Source organism: Octopus bimaculoides, chromosome 8 (assembly GCF_001194135.2).
Source record: "Octopus bimaculoides isolate UCB-OBI-ISO-001 chromosome 8, ASM119413v2, whole genome shotgun sequence".
NCBI classification, from domain to species: Eukaryota; Metazoa; Mollusca; class Cephalopoda; order Octopoda; family Octopodidae; genus Octopus; species Octopus bimaculoides.
The window spans coordinates 28,881,652-28,889,151 of NC_068988.1; positions in this window are offsets into that span (position 1 = coordinate 28,881,652).

A 7,500-nucleotide genomic window follows, 5' to 3' on the forward strand; every position below is an offset into this window, starting at 1 on the left:
ACACACACACACACACACACACACACACACACACACACATATATATATATATATATATATATATATATACATACATATATGTATGTATGCACACGTGTGATTTCGCCTCATAGGTAATTTATCAATATATTTCAGGTGGTCTGAATAGTCTTAATTATTTCTGTTTTCATCAATTATCCTGCTACATATTTAACAGACACCATTTAACTTTTAACGAATTCGTTTTGATTATTACTTCTATTTCTTAATTTTTATGCTGCCACCTACGCCTTTCCTTACGTCAACAGATATGTAGATAGTTTTAACGATATATTTTTTACATACCCTGCTATAACGCTATATCTATCTATCTATCTATCTATCTATCTATCTATCTATCTATCTATCTATCTATCTATCTATCTATCTATCTACACACACATACGAACACACATAAACACACAGACACTCACACAGAATTAAAAAAAACTGAAAATGGACTTAGAGACATTTAGAAATTTACGGTAAAATAGTGCAAACAGCTGTTTTTATTTATTAATTTTCTGTATACACATTAGCGATCTGCTAAATCATCCATAGATTGTTATGGTGAATATATATACTCTGATTGGCGAGCTAGCTCGGAATCAACCGAACGAGCTGACCTTACTGAAGATGGCTACGGAAATAACCAAAACTGGCCGGTCAGGCTAAGGAATTTTCGGTTCGGTGATCGGGGCAATTGCAGTCCCAATCAAAATATATGTTATGTGCTTTGTGGCAGGATTGGAGCATTTTAGCTCCTATTTCTAGCAATATAGATGTCATTCATACTCTTAATCAAGTTTAGTTGACGACTACAATATATATAGAGAGAGATTTAATATAACATATCTCTCTCTTTTACGAGAACAGTAAGAGTATGTTATGTCGCTAGAGAAAATATATAGTATTTTACGAGTGAATTGAGTTTTCATCACTAGCCAGTGATTAACACACACTGAGGACGGGTAACCACCCAGAAACTTGAGTCTCTGTGTATCACGTAAGGCTAGAGATGGGAGCGATGACCTCCCTCGCAAATACTAATTGGACACAAACTGTGTGTCGTGGCCAGCTGGAAGAGGTGTCTTCCTGGGGTTAAAAACAACAGTAGTACCGTCCTAAACAGGACCGCTACATTTAGTTGGCAATATATATATATATATATATATATATATATATGTTATATGAAATCACTGTCTCCTATGAAGCCAAGGAATGTCCGGGTTCTTTAAGCTCAAAATGTAATTTGTTTTCTTTCCAGAACCCATGCAACCGCCACACCAAACTTTAACAGCTTCAGCCATGCAGCATCCACTTTGTTTTAATTACACGTTGAGGATTAGCACTTAATACGTTGAGTATTAAAATCGTTATTTCTCCTTTTTCTATTTGGAAATTGAGCCTGTTTTGAATTTACGGGCTTTCTTCAAGACATAAGGCGGTATTATTTCTGTGCTTTCAACTTTATTCGTTCGCATCCCACATCACTGTTCATTTTTAAATCTCACGCAATCCATGTAGAAAGAACATAGTTGATCTAACTGTACATCCCACACGCATCTCTGAAGATTTGACTGTATTTCATTGTGTAACTAAAAATCATTCTTTGTTAATGAAAAGCGCGTAAGATGGTGTAACTAAACATCTTGAAGCAATATCTTTTCTGTTATAAATACATACATACACATGTACACACATGTATGTATGTATGTATGTATGTATGTATGTATGTATGTATGTATGTATATATATATATGCATACATATATATACACGCATACACACACATATATATACATATACTGTTAGAAATTTATAAAAACGACAGTTTTTCACGCACACACACACAAACACACACACATATAGACAAATATTTTGAATATCAGATTTAAAGTATAATATCAAATCAATGGAAGGTTAAATTGTAGTTCTCTCTCGTTTTCTCACGTTTCAACAATGGCTTCTTTACCATGTCAAATCGATGAAGAAATTTGTTTATTGAATTCCATATTCACTCAACTGAAATCTAGTATACAACTGCAATGTCGCATTGTTGCACGAGGCCATCAGGTTTAAGTCATGTTTCACTAATGAAGAGACTCTTCATTAATGAGTCTATCAAAATTGATATCAACCAGCATGCGATGTTCCGTCTGAAGGAATGTGCACAACCTATGTGTCTATATAATTCTGTCCAAATTCTTCTTTAACAGATGTTAAACAAATGTTTTAATTGGAAATCATTTCCTCACTGAAGCTGGAAACCACATCATACATACATACATACATACATACATACATGCGCACATACATAGGAATATAATTTGGCCACAAGAAACGTTCATATTTGATTGTTGATCGTGGAAAATCAGTGCCTCAGACGCAATACCGACCATCTTGTCCCGTCCAAACAATGCTACAAGTACCTAGGCATTGATGAAAATATATCACACGATGGTACAGTGAATAAAAAGTGAGTGACTCGAGAATACTATGCCAGACTTGGTAAAATATGGCAGTCGTAACTCTCCTCTTACAAGAAGACAATATCCCAAAATGAATTTACAGTACCAGTGCCAATCCCAATATTTGGCATACTTGACTGTTCTTCAGAGTAAATCCACTCTATAGATTTTAAAACCCGCAAGATACTGACCATCAACTGGAAATCTTCACAGAAATAGTGATATCGACAGGCTCTACCTAGGAATAGATGAAGGAGGTGGAACCGTGAGATCAGTGCAGACAGCCTTCGCAGACAGCACTTGTTAAATAACAGCGACAAAAATAAATACATAAACTTAGTGCTGAAAAGCGAAGAGGACAGCAGTGAGCTGCACAGGAAGCACTCTCTTCTTGATGACCTCCCATACCCCCCCCCCCAATAACATATCTCAAAGAAGGCCTAGATGTGAAACAATCAACATATAAAAAAACCCCAAAAGAATAAAAGGACCATGCATGGATACGTTTCTTGAAGACGTGGAAGAAGATAGTAATATCGACATGAAGCGAAACCTCTCTTGAATTCGTGACCGCTACGTCACATCACGCTTGCAATCCAAGAACAGGAGATTGCTACGAAATACCTTAGAAACAAAAGGGACAGTGGAGCCCTTGGAGCTCCAAGGTGCAACCGAAAATGTAGAAAATGTCATGTTTTTGTGGAAGAGACCCCACATGCGATTAGTAGCAGCCCAAATATGTAATCAAGGTACTATCGCCCTATGCGATATACCGTTGTCGTAGAAACAATATAAAATGCCATCCGGATAAAAGAGTGTCCTGGAATAAATATAAAAAAATTCTCGTTATTGACTACATGCACAAATATCAACACGAGGAATACTCATGGAACATTCTCACCAAAACATCTATTAAGTGTAAACACAACAGACCGGATATTGTTGTTTGGAACAGAGAAAAAAATGTATGTGTGGTCATAGAGGTCGGCTGTCCTGCTGACATTAATACCTCTTTGAAAATCAAAGAGAAAGAAGATATTATGGGCATCTACTTCGCAACTCCCTGCTTCTATATCGAGGTTATAAATTCATATACATTTGTACCAATAATCCTTTCTACTGGAAGCACATGGCCCCAACTTTGTGGGGAGGGATTAAGTCGATTACATCGACTCCAGTGCGTAACTGGTACTTATTTAATTGACCCCGAAAGGATGAAAGGCAAAGTCGACTACTGCGGAATTTGAACTCAGAACATAGCGACGGACGAAATGTCGTTGTTTGTTCCTTCTCGAGCCATGCCTGGCTAATTCAAAAGATAAACACATATGTACAAGCATATAGATATTTATATATATTGACAAATAGATTTACTTCTACATGGAGTATAAAAGATACTGGAAACTAACGGAAAAAGGCATAGTTTAACTCGACAGCTGTTTCTAGGAGCTCGGAATTACATAATAGTCATAATGTTCATAATTAGCAGATGGAATGTTCAAAAAGTCATGGATATGAAATCGGTAGATGGTCGCATAGAAGCTTAACTGTAAGACCGGCTTACTTCATCAGGAAGAAAATTTGGCAAATAATTATGGAATGGAATTCAGAAAATTACATTTTAGAAGAACATCTATTTTTCATGCGGTAGTCATTTTAAACAGAATTGGTATAAGATTCTCGCCTTGAAACTGTAAAAGTGTAAATTTAGAAAATTTTTATTGATTAGGATGAAGTAATACAACGAGTTTGTCTCAATTTCGCATGACATACTAAATTCCTGATTTTCGGCTATAAATCAATCACTTTGAATAACCTATATTCTAACCTTTAACTTCGACACACAAAGGTAAATGAGTTGTTAGGTCCTTACGCACCAGTTATAGTATCAAAAACTAGATCTCATTAAACAAGCGACATAAATCTCATTAATCAAATCAAAACTAAGATTCTTTAAAAGGCCACATCCTACTTCATCTAATTCCATTAATATACCAAGAAAGTGCAAAATAATTACGCAATAGGAAAAACCGTATTCACCCTTACAATTCCCGTCACCAAGACAGATATCATCATACATCTATCAAAAGCCATAATTACACTATCACGTATTTCCTTTCCAGACAATAGGTCCACCCTATTAGCGACTAAATCATAAGTATCATCTCATTTCCATCAAGAAATAAAAATTCACACCTTCCTAACCTACGCTAATTTGCATACCATTTTCACACTACCACCCTCACAAAATCACACATATTACCCTATTTCCGTGAAGAAATCCTATTCTCTCTCTCCCTTCTAACACCAAAACCTACGCACAGTTTTTTTTCATATGCAAACTATTGAACTGTCCATCCACATATTCCAACAACCTCAGTGTCAGGTGAGTAATTCTCGGAAATGTCAGTCGCGAACACCAGGTTACAAATATTTCACTTATTTCTTGCCAAGTCGTTTGTATCTATTTTGCCATATGTACATGTGTGTGTGTGTGTGTGTGTATGTGTGTGTGTGTGTGTGTATGTGTGTGTGTGGTTCCGTCTGGTAATGGCCGTCAATACAAGGGAGGTAGCTGTCCTTTCACAAAATGAATCAGTATAAATAAGTTGAATTTGAAATTAAGGAATATGTGATGCACAGAAACACAGAAATCACATATTTAATTTGATTTAGCTCTTTATCTTCTTTTATCTTTTTGTTTTTATTTTTATACACAAACTCACATACGCACACATACCTATTCACACACATCTGATTTTCGTCTTACCTTAACTTTACGTCACTACAACATTCAAGTGACAGTTGCCCTCTCTTGATATTCAAGTTTCTTAACAAATGAAAGAGCGGCATTTTCATACAACAGTCTAATAAACAACAACAGGAACAGGCCAATGGAAAATAATTATAGACAAAAGAATTAACTTGTTTCATTCTACATAAAACCAGCTGAATATCGAACGAAGATAGTTCTCGCCTGATCATCGAAATGGCGTGAAACCCGAGGCAAGAAAAAGAGAAATTACACGTAATATAGATAGATATGATACAATATGTATTGAATACTTTCTTCGACATTCGTTACTATAAATTGGTTTATAATCACGAGGCATTTTTCCAGCACACACAGCCTCGCATACACGCGCGCACTCGCACCTCAAAAGTTAAAAACAAATCATTATGTATTTGTTGGAAAGTGAACTTCCTGTTGCAACTTCCTGTTTGCCAAAGCCGCTTCCAACTTAAAGTAAGGTATCGGAATATATATGAGTGCTGTACTTTATGATGCATTAGCATCAATGACATCCTTGACGTCATCAAACAGATCTTAGAATAACTGTCGACAACAACTTAAACTGGAATGCTTACGGAAATAGCAAAGTTGACATAACCTGGATCCTCAAGATTTTTCGGTTTAGAGACACTCTCACCGTTATCCTTCTCTTCTCTACATTCGCCTGCCCTTACTTTGAATACTGTTGTCCGCTGTAGTCTCTCGACACGAAACAAAATATTAGAAAAATGGAAGCACCTAGAAGTAAAAAAAAAGGTAGATGACATGATAGGTCTTGGTCATTAGGACCAGCTCGAACGCGATATTTGAATAATGCGGAAAATATTCCAGCTGCATTTCCCAGGTGATGTTGGCTTCAACTTTAATATTCATCCAAAGCGTGGTCCCCATTCCATCCGTCCTCTACAAAAGATCATGCTCTCGTCACATCACAGCACAAAAAAATATTTCACCTCAACTGACCCCGCTGTTTTTAGCCTCATTTTAAGACACATAAGAGAAGAAAAAGATCTCATAACATTGAAGGGTTCTTGGATGAATATCACCAGCAAATACCAGATAAACCACTTACACCCAAATGTATCTCTGCAAATAATAACTTTTTATTCGAATGGGTTATCGTTCCCCCAAAATGACTGTAATGTGAAACAGCATTAAATGTCTTTTCCAGGTGGTGCTATTAAGTTAATCATGTCCCGGGCCAATTATGACCAAAACTTATGGATATCTAGGTATAATATGTAAATGCTTGATGAATAATACATACAAACATACGTATACATACAAACACACAAACAAACACACTCACACACGCGCGTACACAGAGACATACACAGATATATAGATCATGCAGGTATGTAGGGTATTATTTGATAATGCGAAGAATTTCTCAGAGGACATTCCCAACATGTCTATCTAACATGTAAAACTCTTAACTTTGTAACTTCTTTTGGATGCAATTATTGAACCCAAATTAGGTGTGGAAGAGTAAGATAATTTTATAGAATGTCTATTAAATATAGGGTAGTATTTATGGTGCTTGGGGAAATTTTGAAGAACTGTTTTGGTAGATTTTTAACTCTAAGAGTAAATGGTGGGGTGAACCAAATAATTTGTCCTTTCCTAGATTTAGAGTGTGTTATCCCATCAGAGTGTTCAGATGAAGATGGGCTATATTTATCACGATTACTGGCATTGCGATTATAAAATTTAATACGGTTAACAACAGATTTTTTTATAGGTTTATAATCCAAGGAGGTTCTTATAGTTTTATAATTTAGTCGTATCAGAATAACTGTGAGGTGTTAAATTAGCTAATATGGTTTTGAGTTTGGTGTCAAGGATGTAGAAAATATGGTCATGAAAGCCACTTAATTTTAGGGCATGATTATAAATTAGTGCGTGTGCGTTAAAAATCTCCTCGTTTGCTGATAAGTTGGATATTCTAATGAAGATGCCCATGATAATACTATCAATGGTTAATTTCGGATGATTAGAAGAGACGTTTATATATTGTAATGTCTGGTTTGGTTTGCTGTATGGGTAATATAACCTAGTGTTTAAATTAAGTGTGACGTCTAAAAAGTTGGAGATTTTTGTGTCAGTCTCAAATACAATATTGAGATTAAAGAAATTCAAGAGAAATTTTCTTAATGACTTCTTAATTCGCCTAGTCTCCGGTTTAGATAAACCATTTACTGATAATCGTAGTCTGGCT